The sequence below is a fragment of the Strigops habroptila genome, chromosome 12 (genome assembly GCF_004027225.2).
Source record: "Strigops habroptila isolate Jane chromosome 12, bStrHab1.2.pri, whole genome shotgun sequence".
Taxonomy (NCBI): domain Eukaryota; kingdom Metazoa; phylum Chordata; class Aves; order Psittaciformes; family Psittacidae; genus Strigops; species Strigops habroptila.
This window is the reverse complement of record NC_044288.2, coordinates 5,166,376-5,187,152: the sequence shown is the minus strand read 5'-3', so window position 1 is coordinate 5,187,152 and position 20,777 is coordinate 5,166,376.

Genomic DNA, 20,777 nt, shown 5'->3' with positions numbered 1-20,777 from the left:
GCAGAGCAGAGCAGACAACAGCATTAAGGCATCTGGCATTAACTAAATATCCCACAGAGGAAAGCAGCTCAAATGATCCGCACCGGGTACCACCAGCGCTTCGCCATCCCACTGCCGCTGGCTGATCCCAGGGCTCAGACATCGCTTCCCAGGAGGACCACGCTCCATCGCAGCCGGCGCCGTCCCATCCCCGCACCATCTCCTCACTGCTAACTGGTAGAAAACACAGCGAGAAGGAAAGTTAATGTAAAGCTTCCCCATAAATCTCACAGCCAAAGCTGTGCAATCCCTGCATGTTGGGCTGCGAAAGGGAAATACTCTGTGGATTAACTCCTTTTGCCTCCAGAGTTGTTTGTCTGGAAATAAAAGCAACCAGAGCTATGCCTTTGTTTTTAAGGGCTGAATTTCCCTGTCAGATGCGTGCACTTTGCTTCAGGATCGCTGCACTAGAAATATTTTGCAGCAGCTCTTTAGCTTTTAAGGTAATCACATAAAAGATCCTTGCCTACGTAACGGCAGCTAATCTGGGTAAATGCCTTGAAGCATCTTTACAGTTCTTGCTAATGGATTCCCAGGCAGCCCACAGAGGTCCACGCTCTAGAAAATAATGTAAAACATAGTAAGTGCCTCATTTTTTTAAATGCCTCCTATTCGTCATACACTGAGAAAACCCAGGGCTCCAGGCAGCACGAGATCATTATACTTATATAAGTAATACTCTGTCCTGTCACCATCAGTACAAAACCAGCCTTTCACTGGGGGCAAGGATCCACTCAGCATTAAACTCCAACTCAACCAGAGACAAATTATCACCCGCTATTGATTAGAAGCAGACAGGAGGGATCCAGGCGCTGCAATCTGGTGACCGAATCTGAAGGGCAAAGCCAAGGTGTTTACTGAGCTTGGGAGTTGTGTGTGGAAGATGTTGTTCCGCTTTCCCCACCTCCAGTCGTGCTCTGGGAGCAGCAGGAGGGCTCACGGAGGGTGCTGCCATGCCATGCATGGGGTGAGTGCAAACCATTGTGCAGAAGTGGGTCTCTTAGTGCCCTGTGCTCTTTCCACCCCTCTGCCTGATCTCCTGGGAGCCAAGGGATCACCGTCTGTGCACAGCAGTGCAGCACCCCACATCCCCTACTTCTATCAGGGTCCAGGGCTTGCCATGGATCATCTGCAGCCCACAGCAGAGCCACAGGGACCCGACGTGGGTTATGAAGGACCCCTGGTTCTGGCAATGCCATGCTTCCAGCATCACTCCCAGGATCTGACCATCCCAGGGTGCTCCATCCCAAGCTGGGCACAAATCCTGGTGCTGCCTTCAGCTCCAGCCACAAAACCCCTGTAAGGGAAAAACCACCTATTTTAAGAGCTCTCTGATGTCATTATCTCTGTGGAGGAGGAACCAGCAGATGCACAAGTGCAGTCAGGCCACCTAATTCTGCAGATTTATTACATGCATTAATTAGACTCCCTGTGGCATTCCCAGGGAACTCATGCCCACTCATGCAGCTTGGTGTCCATGGGGATGGAGGTGCATGGCAGAGCTGTAGCCAGTGCCAAGCACTAGAGGCCAGTGAATCCCAGCTCCCTGGGTCTCTTCTTTGGTGGGAACAGCCAGAGCAGGTGCCCGTGGTGTGCACACACATGATGGAGGGGTGCACAGCACAGTTATAACCAGGATGGGGGGGGTCTGGCACCTCAGAGACCCCCCAGCTTCCCCAGGGAGGCAGGTCCTGCCCTGCAGAGATGCTTTGCTAGTGGTACTGAATACAGGGCAGGACACCAGCACCCTGGTCTTTACATAGACTGGCTGCTTCTTACTCTGGTTGAAAGACTGAATTGCAGACTGAGAGCTCAGTCTGAGCCTCCGAGACCTGAGGTATCTGATAGAAATGATGATATACCTCAAGTATAATGGTGCAAACAACCATTATCATAATTCTGATGCCAATTACGTGTAATTTGAACAAAGGAGTTGTCCTAGCTTTGATTTGCTCTCTTTGTATTCCTGGCTGGTTTCATTAAAATCACTTACAGAGATTTGCAGCAGTTCTGTTTGAAGTGCTGTCATTAGGGGTCTCATTTCCAGTGGCATTGGAAATAAGTTTACAGCAGGCTGTTGATGTTTTGCAAAGGGGTGGGCAGCGTGTCGCCAGCACTTGTGGCCAGATGCATTGCAGCCAGACTGGTTCTGCTGGCTGAATGGCCACAGAGGCGAGAGGCCAGCCTCAAGAGCCAGGGAAGGGTGTTCCAGAGTGGTTATGGCAGAGGCTGGTGCCAGGCTCTCACCGCAGCCTCTGCTCTTCCCAGACCTCCCTCAACTGCTTCAAGAACTCCCAGCGCTTCCCTTAATTGTTAAGAGCTTTTTTCACATTTAAGTCTTTGCACTGATCACCATTTAAAATCAATTACCAAGATTCCTAACTTGATTGGCCCCTCAATAAACTTCCCTTTACAACGACGACTCTGAAGTTACAGTGGATTTCCTTGCGGCGAACGCTGCTCTGGCTCCTGTTCAGGAGGCAATCAAAGATGCAAGTTGCATGACACACTGATGAAGAAAGACACTTGGGGACTCGCTCTGTAACTCAATCACCACAAGACACTCGCCAATTATCTCTTAGTCACAGGGTGAGGGTGACAGGGAGGTCGTGCAGAGCGAGGCTTTTGTGTTTGTCCAGGATAAAAGAGGGTAATATACATTGCAAATGATAATTAGCAATTTACTCCAGCTGGGGCTAATTCCTAGATGCATTTTGCACTCCAGGACTCAGCGCTTGGGCAGACTTTAAATAAGGCACCACCACCGGGGTGCGTCCAGCTCCATTAAAGCTCTCCAGTAATTAGAGTGGAGAGCTGGATGGCTTCCCATGCCTCCAGGTGCCTCTGCTCTGCCTGACATCATGCTGAGGCTGGATGCAGCCCCCCAGAAAGGGATCATCACCACTGACCCCCTGGGATGTCAGCTCCATCCCAGTGATGGAGAGAGGAGCCCTCCCTGGCCAGTGCATCAAAGTCTGTCACCCAGGCTCAGCACTGACCACTGGTGGAAGGGGATCTGGGGGGAAAGGGAAGCAATAAATTCAGTTTCAGTGTCCCAAAGCGAGATCGCTGTGGAGGTTCACAGAAATCCTGCTTAAATAGACAGAAAGGGAGAAAATGCTGGAGAGAGCGTCCAATCTGCATTAGAATTAAGGGAAAGAATAACAAATGGCAGAAACAACCTGTTCCCAGCTGCAGCTGCAGTATGTTCCTACTGTATCTGGAAAGCCACGCGCCATCCGTACCAGGAGCCTTCTCTGGAAATGTATGAGTGTCTCACTCAGCGAGAGTGGAAACAGCATCTTTTTGCCTATATTGCAGATTCTGCTCTAATGAAGCATCAGAGGGAATTTTATCAACCCAGACAGTTACTGCTGGCTCCAGTCTGGTAGAAAAAGTGGGGGGCTGCACCCCCGGAAGGGTTTCCATGCAGACACAGCAGGGGGTCACCTTGGTGTGGAGCCGGGTCTCTGCCCTGTGCAGTGGTTTGGGGTCACCAGAGTCACATCTGGCCGCACGGAGCGCTCAGTAGATGCATTTTAGACATTATTCAATCCCAGACTGATTGATTTACCCATAAACCTTCCTAATGAGTCTGATAGTGAAGGAATGGAGAGAAAGCAGCATTATTATCTGTAAACAGCTGCGCCTGACAGCATGTTTAATCACAAGCTGCAGAACGGTAACATCGGTAGAGGACAAGATTAGACACTTCTCCAATTAGTCATACACCAAAGCCATGTACAAGCAGCCTGAGAGGCACTTAACCCACAAGTGAGAGGAGCAAAGAGCAAAGCCAGAGGCTGTCCCGAGGGGGGGACACTTGGGGTCAGGGGCAGGCAGGGCTGGAGCCATTCCCAACACCCCAAATGGTGCAGCCTGCAAGTAGGGAGAGCCCCAGCACCACCACAGAGCCAAAGCCACCACCCAGCATTGAATGCCCCATGCTGCGTTCCAGCTCTGCAAGCTGCCTCCTCCTAACAAGATTTAGCAATCTGAGGCGGATGTGCTAATGGGATAGAGAGGTAAAGAGTTCATCCTACTCACTTTTCTCTGCTTCTTTCCATTTTCTCTGAGCATCTCTCTTGTTTTGCTGGCTCACCTCTCCCTGCCTGAGTGCTCCTGGGGTGTGCGGATTAAAAGCATTAATAAGACCAGAAATTATTACATGAGTCCTATTTATCACGAAGCAAATGGTATCTAGAGGGCTGCAGCCTCGGGAGCTGTGCCCATTGGCTTACAAGAAATGCTGTTGAGGCTGTGGGGCTTCTCCTTCCCCAGCCCCTATATCTGGGTGAGGTGGCTCCAGGAGAGAAGAGAAGGCAGCTACAGGAATCACAGCCAGTGGGACCACAGCAAGAGAGAGCAGCGACAGCACAAGAGGCAAGCTGCAGAGGCCAGCAGACTGCCCAAGCTGCAGGGAGGCACTGGATGTGCCAGGCACCACGAGGCAGCAGGATACGGCACCGACCGTGGGATAACTGGGGCTGCAGCGTTCCCGCTGCCAAGATTCCACAGCAGACAACACTTTAGCACGTGCCCTCTCTTCTTGTTAATCCCAATAGCTTGGGTTAAACCAGGAGCTCCTCTGTGGTGAAATCCAGGTGTTTTGATTTGTCTGTGAGAGATCTCATTATCTGCTGCAGCAACAGAGACTGACCTTTCATGTTAGGGCCCCTTTGAATTTAGTCTCTGCCCCGCAGTACAAAAGAAGCCATGAGAAATCAATATTCCTTTCTCCAAGACCCCGTAGTTTTCTAGAACTTTTAAAGGGCAGGGAAACCGTAACTGGAACATCTGCCTTTAAAAAGGGCCTTCATCATGGTGGATTTTGATTAATCAGTCTCCTACACTCCTGTTACTTCCACAGGGGAGAGTGACAGAGACCCCCCTGCAGCCGCTCTCTGCAGAGGGAGAGGAAGAGGAAGGCTTTGGCAAACCTGGAGACTCCAGGCAGTCTGCATGAGCATCGTGTTCACAGATGAGCCTGACACTATAGGGGACAAGGCTGCTCACCCCAGCCCTGGTCAGCAGGCGTGGGGGCCTGGATGCCCTGTAGGCTCAGATGGGCAGCAGGCAGGTTCCTCTGCCTGCCAGATGACATGCATAATTCAGGCAAAAATAGTCATTGAAGATCATCTGAGCAGTGGTAATAAAGCAGGCATTATGACAATACAGATCAATAAGCCCAGAGAGGATCCTTCACTGAAACATGCTGCAATTGTTCAAACCACATCTTAATTGTGACAGGAATTGATTTCTCTTTTCTAATATCCCTGACTTTTAATTAAAAGGTAGTTAAGTCGACGATACATTTCCAGGATCATTTAGAGGCAGGACAACAGCAAGGAGCACGCACTTAAAATGCAGGAATGGTGCCGTGTTAATACATATCTGCAGCCTGGGGAGTTGCTCTGTGCTGATTCAGAGATGCCCGTGGCTCAGCAGGGCACTGGGGACCTGTGCTGGCTCTCACAGCCTGTGCTCCCCTCCAGCCTCAGCACCGACATGGGCACATCCCCACTTCTCTCCTGCTCCCCAGAGTCCTCCATTCATCTGCATTTCACACCCTCTTGCACACATGAGTGCCTCTAATAGCTCTGATTACCCGGCAGACTCTAGTGCTTTGCTTTGCCCTTGGACGTGGCAGGGACAGGCAGGGCTGCTCCCACAGCACGCCAGTGAAGGCAGTCACTGCAGCACCAGCTACTCCAGGAGCTCAGTAGGATGAATATAGCACCAGCACAGCTTTTCCTCTGTCCCATCCCACGGCCAACCACTGCTTGGGGCAGTCCCGAGATGCATTCACAGCAAGGAAGAGGACGGGAGGAGGGAGTGCTGAAGCCCCTGTGAAGAGAGGGGATGAGCTCCTCCAGCATTTTCTTTCCTGAATTTCCAGGAAGCTTCCCATCAGCAGGGGTGGCGGCAGCTCAGCACAGCGAGACACGCAAGGAAGCCAACTGCGACCCAGCCAGACGCTTCTCAATCATCCTCTATTAGAGTAAAACAGGCCAAAGCACCTTAATCTGACTGGAGGGAGGCCATTAACATCAGAGACTCCATTAAAGGAAGAAACGGGCCTTTTATCTGCTAATCAAGAATCATAAAGAAGAAAACCTTGGAAGACACCCATAAATCCCTTAATGCATCCCCAGGGAAACCCCAGCCTGCAGCACAGCGAAGTGGTGGCAGCTCCAGCAACGCAGCTCCTGCATTATCGCCACCAACATGTCCATGAGGCCAAGGCATCTACTGGAGATACAACAGAGCCACAGCCGTCTGTATGGGAGACAGCAGCATCACACCAGGTGCCCAAGGCATCCCTAAGGGTGGCCTGTCCCTGCCAAGTGGTACCTTGTTGGAGAGCAGAGCTCTTGGGCTGTGTGGGTGCTGGGATGGATGCTAGGATGGATGCTGGCTGTGCATCCCTGTGGCATTGACCCGCCTGGACCAGCCCACTCAGCCTGGTAGAATCAAGAATCCAGCAGAAACCCCTCTCCTGCTTCCAGGATGAGGAGCTGGACCCAGATCCAGAGCTCTGCCAGGTTCACACTCACCAGGCAGATGGAAACTGTGACCTCCCATCACTTGAGCTTTAATAACGGAGCATTAACGGGACTAATCAAATCTCCCCTGCCTTACCACCCAGTCCTGTGGCTGCTTGGAAAACACATGTGATGTAGTCAGAAAAGTGGCATTTGGAGCAGGTCCATAAGAAATCGAGCAGTAATTTAGTGATAATTTAGGGCTCTCCTGTCACTTGGAAAGCAAAGTCGGACTAGCGAGTCCTGGCCGAGGAGCCTGTGTCTCCCAGGCTGCATCCTACGGGAACAGCCAGAGCCGATGCAGAGCTCAGACCCTGGAGCAGCAAAGCCACGTTTTCACAACTGACATTTTTAACTGCAGTGGTTGCAAACGTGTCTTGTCATTGGACTATGGTCACAAGCAGCTGATTCTGTCCTTTGAATAGCTTCTTATCTTTATAAAGACACACAATCACCAGTACAGAGCTGGCATGGTGAGCTGCTGTATCAGTTCTCAGCACAGGGCTTTGGAGAAAACAGTAATTAGTTCTTGATACTGGAGTTCCCCACCTACATATCCTCTTCTGTATCAATGAATGTACCTATCAGAGTATTGCTGAAAGCCTGGAGTGATGGGATTTGGAGCAGCAGCAGAAAGCAGGGAGAGGTGCAGGCTCTGGAGACCCCGTCTCTGCATTAAAAGGTGCTGCATCAAATGGCTTTGGGCCATTCTCTTAAAACATATCTGGAATTACCTCTGCTGGTGGATACCTAAGTGGTCAGACACTGCAGCAAATCCTGTTTTCCTCGGACTGATTAGATTAGAGAGCAGAGGCGCTTGAGAGCTTGCTGATACTGCCAGGAAAGAAGAGCAAAGACTGAAGAAGATTCTCAGAAGCATCCACACCCTGCTATTCTTCCCCAAAGCCACTGCTTTCTGCCAGTTGGACATGCAGAAGCATCACCTTTGCAAATACAGTCCAGTTATTGATATCCTTTTGCTCATGAGATAAAAGCCAAAACACAGACAGTGACAAATGGTCTCCTGGCATTCTGAACACCCCCAACAACCCCACCATGCTGCATCCCTGCCAAACACACCCCATAAAAAGTGCAGCCCCTCTGCTGTTGTGCCTGTTTCCTGGCTGCAGCGTGATCACGAGGAAGGTACCCATGGGGTCAGGCAAGTCCCATTCCTGAGCCTGACAAGTGATGCCAGGAAGACGGGGAAGCCCTAAAGCCTCCTTCCTAGAATGAGGAAATCCAGTAGCTGAGCATGTGGGCACCCCCGGGGGAAGGATAACGCTGTCTGGCATGGACACCAGTGTCAAGGAGTGGGATAGCCCAGACAAGTTCCCAAAGAATTTGTGGTGCTATAACACCTCTTCGCACTGTTAAGCTTTTAATGCACCCAGCTTTGTTACCTTGGATATTCCGTTCTCTAAATCAATGCAGCCCCCAGAATGATAAAACCCTTCATTAATACCACTGGGCTCTTGCCTAAAACAATAGTACATGAGCTGGTGCTTTTTAGTTTGATTTTGCTGTCGCCTGGGACAGGATTAGAGAGAAATAGATCTACTAATTCTTCCAATATCCTTTAGCAAACATCAGCTTGGACCAAAGAGGACATGGGGTGCCAGTGCTAGTAATTGGAAAGGAGCGCTTCACTTGCAGATGGTCAGAGACCCTTGATGGCACCCCAGGCTTTGACATAATTATTGCAGGCACAGAGCAGCTGCCAAGCAGCACAGCACTTGAGTGAAAAGGAAGCAAGCTGCTTAATAAAACAGCCTCCCTTCCTAAAAAGGGGGCTTTCATCCTTGTTCAAGCCCTTCGCAGGGGTGCTGTGTGAAGGACGAATTGGGTATCACAGAAGGGGCTCACACAACTAGTGGCTCTTCTTGCTCAGACAGAAATTAGTATTTTGGCTTTGAAGGGGTGGAGGCAGAGCCACCTCCTGCTGCAGAGCAGGACCCCAGCCATGTGCTGCCAGGACCCCCACCTCCAGCAGCAGCAGGCAGGTCTCTCCTGCCACTATCCCTCCAACACACTCTCCTGGCTGCGGCCGTGCCCAGGGATGGGACCGAGCCCTCCACCACCACAAACCCGAAGGCATCAGAGAGCAAACACACACCTGTGGCTCAGTGCATGATGCTCAAGCCCCTCTGCACAGCCCTATGAGTGCATCTGCTGGAAAAACCTCCTTGTGAAGCAGCTCCGGCCATTTCCCACAGGCCAGAGTGAATAATGATGCACTGATAAACTCAGGTCTTTGTCCAGTGCAGCTCTTTCTACCTGATGAACTCTGCTTATAGTAGAAAGTGTTACTCACCTTGCTGTTCTTGCTCTAATCTCAGTTTGCTGTGTTGTAGCCAACAGTTTGTCTCACATTTGACAGCAATGTATGTATGGTTCAGATCTCCTGCGTTCCTGTTCTCTGCCTTGGATGCCTGCCTCAGTAGGACAGCCCGCCCGGATCCCTTGCTGAGGAACCCATGGTACATCTTATCACACTTTCCATCTATTGCTGGTTTTTTTGGAGCTGTTCTTAATCCAGCTAGCTCAAGTGTTTCAGCTCACAGTAGCCTTTCCCAAACAAGCCAGAATTTTCCAGCTGGACACCTCTGGCTTTGTGTCAAGTTCCAGTTTCCCCAGCCAGCGAGTCCCATTGCCTGCCAGTCATTAAGTTCACATCCAGTCATTAAGCTCACATCAGCTGTCAGCCTGCTGTTACAGTGCCAGGGTGCTGTGGTCAATGCCGACAGCTCTCCAGCGTTGTTTACATGCCCATAGAAAGGTTCAGCCTCACCAAACATCCCCATAAGGGAACATGGCAGTTGGGTCTGAGAGGACTTCCCATCCATCCTGCCCTGTAGGAAGGCACGAGGAGCATTGCCTTGTTCTCACTGGCAGCAAACAGGATTAACACAGGGCTGCAGACACCCCAGGCAGGGAGTGGGGCTCTGCACATCCTCATGCTGCTGCACACTGCGGGAGCCCTGCGGCACCCGGACCAGAGCCGAGGGAGCAACTTGGCCCTTGCACCCAGCATAGGACTGCGGTTTGTGCTTTGTTTTCTCTTGTAACTCTCTGTTCCCGACCTTGTAACCGTCAACTCTCAAAACCTGACCTTCAGCTTTGCTAAATACATTTCTCCTCTGTGTTCCCGTAAGGGCTGTGCGATGCCGGGAACGACACTCAATCAAGGCGAGCTGGAGAAGCAAAGGGTCTCCACGGGGCACGCCAGGCACGCACGCTGCCAGGCTGCACGGGGCTAAGAAGCTTTGCCAGCTGCCAGCACAGATCCACATCTCATAACACATTTCCTCCCTGCATAACAGAGGTATAGCAGAAACACCAAGGAGTTTCACAGGATGCTGCAGTTGTGCACCACCAAGTGAAGCCTGTGGTTGGAGCCCAGAGCTGTGCAGAGGCCCCACGGGAAGGAGCCAGGTAGAGCTGGGCACTGCCATGTCGTGCCAAGCACACTGCAGGCATGGACCAAGCTGACTGCAACCCACCATGGCACATCATCCCATGAGCCCCATCCCTCTGCCCTGGCATCCGTCTCCCACCAGCCACTGCAGAAGAGCAGCCACAGGTAAATCACAGCAGGGACGATGTCTCAGGAGAGGAAGCACAAGCAGAGCAGCCAGATGCCACATAGGCTTCAGAGAGCAGTAAAGTAATTAAGTATTGACTGAGAATGTCCAAGGCGAGCCCCGGATGCACATTACATTCTGCTTAACTCAATAATTACCATATATATTACCCCTTTCCACACTCTATCTTTATTAAGCTAAAAGGTCTGTAATTAGCTACTTGATTTAAGAGTAAGATTTTAATTAATTCATATTATGAAATATAATTGCTTATTAGAGAGGACGTTGCACGTTCTGTCACACCGGTATCTCTCTGTGATATTTTAACCAAAATAGTTTGTCACAGTGGGTGAGCAGAGGTTTTACTCATCAGGCACTGGGATGCAAAACATCCCCTATAAAGCCAAGAAAACCCAACAAATTGGTAAATGATTTGGTACAAAATCATCTCAGAACCTTCTGAAACTGAGCAGGACATGCAAGGCCACCGTGCCCCTTCCACCCTGGGAGGAGGCTTTGTCCCCATCAGACCAAGGTCTGCAACAGCCCCATCCACACATCCACACACCTGAACTCGTACCTGAAACTTCAGATGGGTGGCTGCCCCATCCCTGGCAGTGTTCAAGGCCAGGTTGGACACAGGGGCTTGGAGCAACCTGCTCTAGTGGAAGGTGTCCCTGCCCATGGCAGGGGGTTGGAACTGGATGAGCTTTAAGGTCCCCTCAACCCAAACCAGTCTGGGATTCTATCCCCTTCACACTTCCCATCACCCACCAACAGCATGATGGCCCAGACTCTGCAAATGTATTTAGCTGATGATTTAAGCTTTGATTCCATTTAATTTAGATGTTAGAATAGTTTTATTTTAAGACTTAATATGTCATTTATGAAGGTATATCAACACAGCCTATCAATTCAGCAGTTGTTGCTGGTTTACTATGAGATGCTGTTTAAGACAGGCCAATCTGTCTCGCTCTATAATGTCAATTCTGTGGCACTTACACAAACACAAAATCACTACAACATGAGAAAAAAACCAACAGCCATACTGAAGACTTGAAAGAAATCCCTTGTAAAGTGCACAATAAATTATTGACTTTGTGGAACTCAGCACTAAATTAAAACGATAAACTAAAGTTTTCATCTGCCGAAAGCTGTTTCCATGGTGTTGAAGCAGCAGATGGTCTTTCCTGGAGATAAAGGACTTTAAAGCTTTGCCAGTGCAGAGAAGTGGAGATTTAACATATGTATTGTAAAACTTAAGAGGAGAGCACCTGGTGGCGCAGCCTGACAGTGGCTGGCACAGCTCTGCCTCGCTGGTGGCAGCACGCCGAGTCCCATGGGATGACTCCCATCGAGATCCAGACCCACCACAACACCCAGTCCAGCCCATGGTGCGTTCAAAGGGCTGGTTATCAGGGGTTCCTTCAAACTAATTCAGGAGGGAAACCCCAACAGCCTTCCCTTCATTCACACTGACAGCCTGTTCTGGCCCTGTTTTATGAGTCATTAACTCCTAATAGTAGAAAACTGCATGATGGGCTTTGGATATGAATAGTTTACTGTATCAGAGGCAATCCATGATCTAAATTACCAGCTATAAATCAATTTTGGAATGTTGACATATCTTTAATAATGATAAATGAAGAATTTATGGATGCTGCTAAAGTTCACATGCAGATTTTGATTTATGAGCACACAATGCTCAGGTGGAGCCATCAACCCCGGCTCCAACACCTTGTCCCAGACCTGGACACTGGTACATCCCTCACCTGCACTCTGGTGACTGCCAGCCCCTCATCTCCCTCCTGTGCTGCGGCTGGAGGTCCCCATGGACCACGGCCAGGCAACTGCAGGGTCTCAGCTCCAACAGCTTCTGCCTCCTTTGCCAGCTCCTGCCTTTCTGCTGCAGAAACAGGGACAGCAAGAGGTTTTCCTTCTGTTTAGTGAAGGATGCTCCCCCTGCTCCAGAATGTGTCATTCTCAGCTGGTGCTTCTCCCTGCCCTTGTACTTCTATTCACCTGCAGACACCTATTCTCGCCCTTACCCATGGTTCACACACCATTCCCACCCTCATCCATAAGGGTCTCAGGGAGGACAGGCACATGGGGTGAGCTGAGCTTCCCCAGAATCCAGGACCCTGAACTATCACAGGTCTGCTGCTGAGAGCTGCCAGGCTGGAGCCGAAAGCTGGGAGCCAAGAGACACTGAGACACTGGCTGCAGGAGGCCAACAGACACCAAAACATGGCTTGGCCTTCTGCAAGGCTGAAGTTGCAGTTTGTAATAGCATGATGGCAATGACAGGAGCTCCACCATGTACTTCACACTAACAAGACATGCGAGCAGCTAAAGATGTAGAGCCCTCCTTCATCTGCCTGTCTGTCTGCTGGCTCTGCTTGGATCTTTATGCTACCTGGTGCTCCAGGACACATCTCCCTGCTAGGAGCTGTTGTTCTCATGTACACGTGCCAGGAGGGCCTTCTGGAAAGCTGCTTTTCATTTGATTTCAATTTACTGTTGGAATTAAACTGGTGTAAAACAGTGTGTGAGGAGAAAAATCACCATGTCTGTTTAGAGAGCGGAAAATAGGTCCTTAACTGGTTGACCACTTCGATGGTGGGGTCCAAATCAATCTTCACCCAGCTCACGTCCTGCCACAATTAATAAGCTGAAAATGATGCTTGTTAGAAGTAAACAGCAAACAATAAATAACCTCAGTGCCTGTCACTCCTCTCCTTCAGGCTTGGACTTTGCCTCCTGTCTTGCCTGTACCCTGCCTGTCACCCACAAAGCAGCCATGGGCATTAGTGGGATCCGCAGCAGCAGGATTCAGGGGTGGTGGATTATATGGATGCTCCTTTGAAGGTGGCAGCCTGCTGTGAACCAAAGGCACCTGAAGCACTTGTCCCTGTTCACTGATGCAGGACAGACCCCAGGAGCTCCAGTGGCACCTCTCAGCCCATCTCCATCCCAGGGGAGCCCCAATTCCTTCCCTCTTTGCTGAGGGGGATGCAGGGAGCCCTTGCCACTGGGAATGGAGCAGAAGCAACCCCAGTGACATCCCTATGCCAGACAGCACTTGAACCTGCCCATCCTCTGCCTCTGCTCTGCAGCACCAGCTTCTCTGTCTCCAGCCAGAAGAACCGACCCTGATCCATCTTTCTCCAATGAATGCCACAAGCAAGGCAAGACACACAGATTAGGAATTAGCTTGTTCTTGGTAATGAGGGTAAAAGCACAATGGTCATTATGGCATCCCCACTCTGGGCGCACACCCGGGAGCACCTAGACCACAGCAGCACCCACCAGCTCTGCAGCAGCAGATGGATGACACAGAGGCTGATCTCCTTCCTCACCCAGCCACACATTTAACAAGGTCTGGAGGCTCTGCAATGAGAAGCATTGAGCTCTTTGTCCCAGGGCAAAGCAATGACAGCTCCACAGCCAGCCAGAGAAGCCTTAATTGTGAAGCAAGTAATTAGTGGCTACAAAATATGACCAATACAATTACACTGAGGGCTTTTTTCTCCCTCTGTCCAGAGTCTTGGCACTGAATAGTCTTATAATTAGATGACAAAACTGACAGGCAGCTCCAGTGGAACAGCCCGTCCTCACCTTCTGCAGAGACTCCCCAAGTGTTCTGCACCAATAATTACTAATCAAGTTATTTCTTTCAGTATTAAAAAGGCATTCCACAGGTAATTTGTCCATAATAGCACAGAGCCAGTGCTGGCAAACAGCCTTGGACCTGCAGTGCCCAGCATGCGCCCCTCTGGCATGTTCTAATGGGAGCCCACCAACACGGCCAGGACGTGAAGGTGAGGTCGGTCTCTTCTCCCAAGGAACAAGGGATGGGACAAGAGGAAATGGCCTCAAGCTGCACCAGGGGAGGTTTAGATGGAGATGAGGAACAATTCCTTCCCCAAAGGGTGCTCAGGCATTGGAACAGGCTGCCCAGGGCAGTGCTGGAGCCACCATCCCTGCAAGTGTTCACACACTGTGTAGAGGAGGCCCTCAGTACCATGGGTTAGTGGCGGCCTTGGCAGTGCTGAGAATGGTTGGAATTGATGAGCTTAAAGGTCTCTTCCAACCTGGTTGATTCCATAATTCTAAAGGATGAGGCAGACTGGAGAAGCAGAACCAACACTCGAAGAGCCCTGGTCCTTCTGCCTGCCATTAGGCCAAAGGATAAATGGCAGGGGGTTGGAACTAGATGATTTTAAGGTCCTTTCCAACCCTGACTATTCTATGAGGAGGAGGTTGAATGAACATGGAGGTGGCAGCATGCCTGAGCCACCTCTCCTGGAGGTCTCCCCTGCCCACCCCAAGCCAGGCTTGCCTGGTGCTCGCTGCACAGGGACATGCCCTCCACAGCATCGCTTCATCCCAGATGTTCACAGCTGCTGCTGGTGGCGTGTCCTGGCTCCGTGGCACTGCAATGATGTCACCATCTGCATTTTCCTATTTGGGGAAAAAAAGAAGCCCACGAGTCTGTAATTTGTCATTGGAACACAGACCTGCAGAACCTGAACAAACCACTAATATTGAACAAACAAACAAACAAGCAGCCAGTAACGGCTTCTATCGAGCAGAGGCCTAAAGCTGATGGATGACCCGTAACAACGCAGGAGAATTATTTGCGAACAGCTATTGATTCCCAAAATCAAAATGTAAATTTGGCCTCACAAATTGGAAGTTTTCGCTTTTAGAAAGCCTTTTCTCTCGCTGTGACTTTCTTGCAGGGAAATAAAATCAACTCCAGCCAAGCCCACATGATCCTCACAGGCACAAAGCAAGCTGGTTAAACTCAGGCAGCTGCATCTGGGGCCTGGCCTGGGTTTGAGCATCGCAGGGTGTCCTCAGAGCCCTCCTAGATGCTGAAATGCAGACACAGAGGCAGAGCATCCGAGAGCAAGCAGGGGAGATTCAGGACAAGGACCCTCAGGACCAGCGCTGGCAGGAAGAGTCCTGAGCCCTTGATATGTTTCAGCACAGAGTATCCCTGCTGAGGGGGGGGGATGCTGCAAGACCAACTGTCCAAGCTAAAGCACAAACCCCTGTATTTTAGACCCAAATAGGTGCCCACGAGGTTTCTGAAGGACCAAGCAGCCATCACTACACCACAGCCCCATTATGCAGGTCCAGCCCCTGGCTTTACCCCACCAGCCCATGTCTGTGACCAACGAGCTCTACTAGCTCCAAATGTGGCTCCACATTCAGGCAGGAGCTGAGCACGTTGCTGTGAAATCCAAATCCACGGCGCTCGCCCCGAGCTGTTCCGTGTCATTAACAGAACATCTGCTGCGCCGCAAACAGCGCGGAGCGAGCAGCGCTGCTCCCATCGCCTACCACTAACAGCATTAGTCTTACTGCTACAAACAGAGTGTGCAGCCCAAAGCCAGAGCCTGGCAGCCTGAAAGCGTTGTTAGAAACAACCTCTCTCTGTCCCAGCACGTCCCCTCTGAGCAATCCCGCTTGGCTCTGCAGACCCAGCAGCCCGGATACCACTTCCCACATCAGGAAATGCTGGTGGGAGCTGCCACTTGGTGCAGGCACTGCTCTGCCTCCAGCAGCTCAGTATCTGCTCGTTCCCTCCATCCCCAGCCTTTTATCATTATCTAAGCCATGACAAACCCATTACGATGCTAAAGATTGGAATTACTGTGATCTCAGGCAGATGCCCAGGAACTGGCCCAGAGAAACAGCAGTGTTTTGCACAAGGCAATAATAAATTACTGAAGGTCACCTATGATTTATCACTGCTTTGGATTGCAGACAGTGACACTGCTTCATCCAGGGAAGCAGCCTCATGGGTGCCGGAGCATCTGCTCTGGTTGAGCCTCTAACAGCACTGATTTTGCTTATTTTATTGGGTTGGAAGCATCCCCTATAAGCACGCTGTCTCCTTGTTTGAGTGATGCCTTTGCCATTCAACACTGTGAATTTACATCCCACAACTGCTCTGACAACTGGAAAAGCACCGTCTGCTTTGTGGATGCAAGATCCCAGCCTGCAGCTACTCCTGTGCCTGCATCCCTCTATCCCAGGGCTGTCTCCTCTCCTCTGGGCTCCGATTCTGCCCCTCCAGGGCTATGAGAGCCCAGCACTGCCAGGGAGGAGTCAAGGGCACAGCCAAGCACTGCTCACAGCCAGTGCACACACACTGGCAGTTGCAACTTCTCACTTTAGAAGCAGGAAAAATAATCACCAGCAACTTTTGGAAGTAAATGAATAGCTGGTGAGCTGGGACACTTGAATTATTAACTGTCAGTTCAACTGCTCAGACACCTTGGTCATTGCTAACAAGAATATCTGATGCCAATAAAGCTTTTTGCCTATAAAGAAATCCAATGTGTGTAGAAACCCAACCCTCGAGCGCAGAGAAGTTGTTACCTGAAAACCAAACTCAGAGGCTGGAAAATCCCCCAAATACTACAGGATGGGGCAACTACACACACTGAGGGGAGCAGGGACCAGGCTGGGGGTATCTGGGACATCCCAGCAGCAGTGGGAGGCTCAGAGGACACAGAAGTACTAAGAAAATCTCACTATTCTTGTGTTGCAAGTGCAAGGGGTAGATGACAGTGCACCAGCGACCTGCCCGAGCCCTGCAGAGCTGCAGGGTACATCAGACACATTCCTAGTGTCAGCCCTGCAGCTCCCCGGACTTGATCTCAGCAGGGATGAGTCTTTGCTGTGCTTGTGAATGATCCAGAAGCAGCTGCAGGTGACAGACACTGCAGGAAGCTCCGGCTGTGCAGCGCTGCACTGCTGCTTTCATCTTCAAACAGCCTGAAGAGGCAAAGAAATGAACAGCAGCTTCTCCTGGGCACAGCTTTAGCCCCTGGGTGAAGGTCTGAGGCACCCGGCTGGCAACACAAAGCCATGCTGCCGGAGCCTGGTGGCGAGCTTGGGATGCTCTGATGAGGAGCAATGAGACAAGAGGGTAGCAAAACCCCAAAGAGAGCTGCTGCCTCTACCATGGGCTCTCAGCAGGGCTCCTGCTGCAGCTGGCAGTGGGAAAGGCTGAAGTGGCACTTGTGCAAGTGCAGTTAATGCTGCTGGAGACTCCTCGCTGCCAAGGGAGCAAGGACAGGCTGCTCTTCCTTCACCATCACGCGCTTAATGGGTGTCTGCCCAAGCAAGGTTACCCCAGGGCTTGAAACACACAGGTTGTGCCCAGCAGCCTCCCTCCAGCCCATCCTGCCTGTGCCCCTCAGAGTGATGTGGACAGGGACAGGCAGCATCCTGAGGTCTGGCTGGTGGCAGTGGCTGCGTTTCTAGATATCCCTTTCATCTCATCAGAGGCTGCTAGATTTAATTCCCTGCACTTGAGTATAAAGTCAGGGTCCCATCCGGAAAGCAATTTGTGTCTCCTGGAGCAGGCAGTCATAACATTTCCCATTAAAATGTAAATTTGGCCAAGTTTTCTGGCATCTCTTTTCCTTCCTTAAGGTAAGGAGAATATGAACTTGTATTATTTTTTCCATCAATGTTATCTTCCTCTCCGTTTTGTGCTAAGTAAAAAAGCTGCCCGATATACACCTTCTGCAAATTAAATTTGAATTGAGCCTGACAGCACAACAGGGATCCAGATTACAAAGAGATGTGCTCGCCTAATTGGAATCATTTCCAAGGGGTTATTTGCAGAAGCGTTAACCACGGAAGGTTGGGTGCCAGACGTGGTCTCTGCACCCAACACTCAGCACTGCCCTCGTGGTGCTCCCAATACTGGCAGCACCGTGCTGGTGGTGCTGCCTCTCAGGAACATGCTGGATGCTGAGCAAGAGGGACATTGAGATGAGCTCTTAGGCAGAAGCTCTTCCCTGTGAGGGTGCTGAGGCGCTGGCACAGGGTGCCCAGAGAAGCTGTGGCTGCCCCATCCCTGGCAGTGTTCAAGGCCAGGTTGGACACAGGGGCTTGGAGCAACCTGCTCTAGTGGAAGGTGTCCCTGCCTGTGGCAGGGGTTGGAGCTGGAGGAGCTTTAAGGTCCCTTCCAACCCAAACCATGATGCTATGATTACTGATGATTTCAGCCTTCCAACCCAAACCAGCCTCTCCCAGCCAGGCACTGCAGAGCCCCTGGGGCTCCCAGGGCCAAACAGACACCGGTGGTCCCTGTTCCACCATGGTCCCCATTCCACCACTTGCATCCCCAGCAACGTGCTGTGCCCCCACCACCACCAGCAGAGAGGGGAGGAGATAACTTGGAGCAGGCACAGGATTTCAGCCAAACCTGCTCAGAATAATTAAACCACTGGTCCTTGCTCACACTGCAGTTTTTTAAAGATGCTCTTTCATGATTAAACCCCCAAATCCCTGGAGACTCACCACTTCTTGTGCCTTCAGACACCTGGAGGCAGGGAAGTGCTGTCTCCACGCCTCGGGAAGCTTGTCAGAGTCTGAAGGGTATTTAAAGGATACGACTATACACCGAGGAGAACAACCTGAAAATTATCTTCTGATGGTCATCTATGCAGAAACCATCAGGGACCAGCCTGCCCATCCCAGGGCTCCCTGCCCAGAACTGCTGCTGGACATGGCTCATCAAAGTCATGCTGGAGCAGAGCGGCTGCAGAATTAATATGGGAGCACAGTGAATTAATGACTATCTGCAGCTGCATTTCGAGTGGGGATAGTTTCAGGTGCAATGGTTTCAATGATATTGTTTCCAAGAAGTCTCCCATTCTCCTGACTAATTTGAGGTTAACTAAATGTGTTTCTCACCAGGAGACAGCTCATCAGCTCAGCCCCCAGCAATGACAGCTCCTGCAGAAGCAAGACTTGCTTTTATCCCCAGGAAGAAGCAGGGTGAAGTTGTTCCATACTCTTGTTTCTCTTGCAGAGCCACCCATGGGAGCTGCAGCACCCAGCAGCCCTGGCACCCATTACCCCATGTATGGCTATTGGCCACCACATCATCCTAAACACAGTTTGCCTCCCTTGAGGGGCTCCAAGACATGCCCAGGTCTTGGGTGATGTGGGGAGATGCAGGGCAGTGGGGTCCCCCCATCCCAGTCCCTCTCCATGGGCTGGTGTGCCCTGTGTGGGGCAGCTGCTCCGTGAAGGAAAGGCATGAATTGCGCCAGCCGGGATGGCCACCATGGGCTTGGGGCACACACACCATGAGACATTGTGGCTCCCAGAGGCTCAGGAGTTCCCCCTTCCCCAGACACCTTATCACAACAAGCTGTGGCTAATGACAGTTTGCGTCACGGAGTAACCAAGTAATTGCACTTGACAGAGCTGCAGCCAGCCCACTTCCCAGCTGCTTGTGGGCAGAGTTAATGGAGAGCATCATCACAGACACAGGGGAGAGCTGGTTGGTGAATAACAATTAACAGCTTCATTGCAAGGAGGGGGCTGATCCAGGGCTTTCCCTGTCCCAGAGACCTCCAGGGTCCCTGGGGCAGCTCATGGCACAGCACAGGCAGCTCTTGGAACACACACATGGCTCAGACCGCAACCAGAACCTCTGCCCCTCAGCAGCAGTAAGTGAATGAGCAGCAGCAGACACCATTCATTACGCACAGAATCATTCGCTGGTGACATAAAAGGGAAAAAAAAGGATCTAATTCAATCAAAATATAATTAAATGAATAGTTAATTTAACAATTCCGCAGTGAAAACCCCTTGACCTCTGGAGCCATCCTCCCTGCAAGCACGAGCTGCTCATCGCTCCAGCACTCAGCCTCTGGCACCCCATGGCCACCCCATCTCTTGGGCACATCCCTACCTCAACCTGCTCTGCCCAAAGCTCTCTCCCCAGGGACTCATCCTGCAGCCATCTCCAAGGTGTCAATTCCCTTTAGAAAGGCTAAATTACAGCCTTTTTGGAAAAGGGAGGGGAGAAAAGAGAGAAGAAATGTGCATACACAGACCACATTCCCTTTAATCCCCTGAAAAATCCCAGTCCTAGAAAATATTCTTTAAGGAGATGGAAAATAGGGAGAAGATGAGCAGCATCCAGGTGGAATTTCCTCCAGATAAAGGAGCTGAGAGCAGATCTGACAAATGTGTCTGGAGTGACTCGGGAGATGCTGTCTGGGAAGCGGGCGCTCCAGATGGCCTCAAGGTCCCTTCTGTCTCTATCGTCTCTGCTTCTACAGGCTAATTCCTTAAATCAGCACCCTGTGGAAACGTGCCAGGCATCCCGCCAGCTCTGGAGCTGGAAGAAGGGCTGGAGGACACTAGAAGTGGATCTGCATGCACAGTGCGTAAAAGGAAGCTGGGATTTTGCAGTAGACCCCTATAATCTCCAGAGATACACTCCAAGGAGCATTTTACGGCAGATTCCTCTTGAGACAGCAAAGCCCTGAGATAAAGAGGTAGAAAAGCCCCAGCCAAGAACTGGTCATCTCATGGGTGCCCCTTCCCATGTGCTGCTCCACAGCCCTCTCCTGTTACAGGCTCATTCCTGAAGCACAACCAAGAGCTGCAGCTCAGCATCCTCCTCTATGTACAGGACTGGACAAGACGGACACACTGCCAGGGATGGGGCAGCCGCAGCTTCTCTGGGCACCCTGTGCCAGTGACCCACCACCCTTATTGTAAAAAATTCTTCCTTATATCTAGTCTAAATTGACCCTTTTTTAATTTAATACCA